The sequence below is a fragment of the Equus asinus genome, chromosome 28 (genome assembly GCF_041296235.1).
Source record: "Equus asinus isolate D_3611 breed Donkey chromosome 28, EquAss-T2T_v2, whole genome shotgun sequence".
In the NCBI taxonomy this organism is placed as follows: domain Eukaryota; kingdom Metazoa; phylum Chordata; class Mammalia; order Perissodactyla; family Equidae; genus Equus; species Equus asinus.
Window position 1 is genome coordinate 46,961,850 of NC_091817.1, and position 2,673 is coordinate 46,964,522.

The following is a 2,673-nucleotide window of genomic DNA, read 5'->3' on the forward strand; positions in this document are numbered from 1 at the left end:
GCCGGAATGACGCCTCCGAAAATGGGGAGGTGGAGGAGCGGGAGTGGAAACGACTGAGCCAGAAAGCATGTGGGGAAAAGGGGAGGCGCGCTGGACGGGGATCGGAGGCCCGATTCCTGGGGTCCGCTGAGCCTCTGGTCCCCTCTGAGGGACCTGGACGCCAGAGCAGCCCAGCGGCTCCTTCCAGATGCTAAGCCCTAAGTTTTTCGAAGGTAGACACATGTTTTTTATTTCCTTGGATTTCCTCTAAAATTTGGGACAGTATCCGCAGGGCTGGGAAGTAGGTGCTCAGTTAAACTGGTAACTTCTCACTAGATTGTTGTCAGCAACGAAACAGTAATTGCAGCTAAGGGATCTTTCAGAGCCTAACCGTCTCCAAGCCACCTTCTCACTATTTACAGTTCTTGCTCCCGGAAATTCTTATCCAGCTAAACTTTTGGAAGTAGGGGTGCATTAATCATCAACTTCCAGCTTTAAAAGTTAAAAATGTTATGTCTTGTACCTCTGTATGCACAGTGGTGCTATGCATGCAGCCAGCCCTCACTGAGCTCCCTATCTCCTGGTGTGTTTGTTTCCACAAGGGAGAAGAGCAAGGGAGGCCCTCAGTCAGCGGTCAGCTCTTTTTGCAGAGGCTGAAAGAAAGGATGGTTATCTTTGGATAACACCAAGACTACAAGTCACTGCTCTGCTTGAGATATATTTGCTATGAGCAATGATAAACGACTATCTTTTTTTTTTAAAAAAAAAAAAGGTTAAATCATGACTCATACAACTGTAAACATGTCAAAGATTTAATTTAACTCACTAATTAATCAGGATGTATGTAAGGTGATACAAATGGTTCAGAGATGAATGCAAAAGGCAGACACATGTGTAGGCAGTCAGGAATGCTGGGATGAACTTGCTTAATAGATGCTAAACTGGCTTCTTCCACAGTAGGGGAGGGAAGTCAACTGAACTCCCCCAGACAAGGTTCAGTTGTATGTCTGGTATCCATGGGCAAGAATCACTTGCATTGCTATCAATTCTTTACACCCTATGGAGTTATAAATAGCTTAAAGAAAAGATCCTCTAGAACTAGAAAACCCAGAAGGGTGTGCAAGAAACACCTAGTTGTTCACTGAAGACACCCAAAAATCTTTTTGACCCATTTCAAAGTCTTTCACCAAAAAAGAAGAGTGGAGGCATCCTCACCCCATAATTCTCTTCCATCTCCACACTTGTCGTGTTGCCTGTGTCCTGGGTTACCAGGATAGCTTGTTTGTTGTAACTATCAAATTGTACCTTTGCTGAAGGAAATAGCACCATAAAATCATTTGTTGAAATATTTAACAGGGATGGCAGCAGTTGACAAAAATAGTTCAACTCTTATCAAGGATTTTCATCTCTTTCTCAACACAACTGAAATGTGGTCTTCTGCAAGCCTCAGCTTTTTTTTTTTTATCTCTAAAATATGAGGTTAGATTTGATTTCTAAGGTTTCTTCCTGTTTTAAGACTGTGGTTGAACACAGAGCTTTTTGCCTCTCCCTGATTTCACTGAGGCCATGGGAGAAGAAAACCTAACACTGGCGGCCCTTTCAGGGATGGGAACATCACATCTCCAGGGTCAATTCTGTCTACCTCTCAGGAGTCAGTTTCCAGCTAACCTCTCGTCCCAGGAACCAGCCCTTTTAAGGTGGAGCCTCTATTCAAATATGTGAAAAGGTGCTCAGCCTCTTTCAAAGTAAAAGGAATGAACCAAATTTAAAGTAGAAGCAGATACCATTTTTCATCTGGTGGATGGGTGAAGATAAAAGCTTAGTAATCCTCTGCCGGCCAGGCAGACCAAGTTGGTGCAATTGTCAATTTGTTCATCTCTTTGCAGAGCAAGCTAGCGATATGAATCACACAGTTGGAGTGTACATACCCTTTGGCCCAGCACTTCCACTCTTAGGTATTTGTCCTGCAGACAGACCCACCCATGTGCACCAAAGCATGTGCACCTGAGTATTTAAAGTCACATGTTCGTAGAAGCAAAAACCTGGCGTCACCCTAGATGCCCGTCAGTATATTAAATCAAGTATGTTGAATACAGAGACAGAATACTGTGCTGTGCAGTTGTAAAAAGAATGAGGCAGATGTTTATGAATGCATATGGATGGTCTTTGAGGTATAGTAAGTCCGTTGTGTAAAACTGTGTGTATTTGTGTAAAAAAGAAGAGTAGGGGGTATATATGTTTATATGTACATAGAATATCCCTGGAGAAATATACAAGAAGTAGGTCTGTAACTTGTTAATTTTTTAACCATGTGTTCATTTTTAAATACATAAAAATGTAATTAAATGGGATAACCCAATAGAACAATTGGCAAAACACTTGCACGGGGACTTCACAAAAGAGACCATCCAAAACACGAGAAATTGCTCATTTTCATTAGTCATCGGGAAATGCAAACTTAAACCACAGTGAAATACTATTTACGCACCCAGCAGAATGGCTCACAGGAAAACACACCAAGTGTCCGCAAGCATAGGGAGTGAGTGGACTGACTGCCAGCCACTGCGGCTGGGAACGTCATTGTTCAGCCGCCTCAGACAGCCGTCAGGAGCACCCGCTGGAGCTGAGCGTACAGGTACCCGTGTCCGCCGAAAGACTCGTCCTGGGATGTCCGCACGGCACTGTCCACAGTAA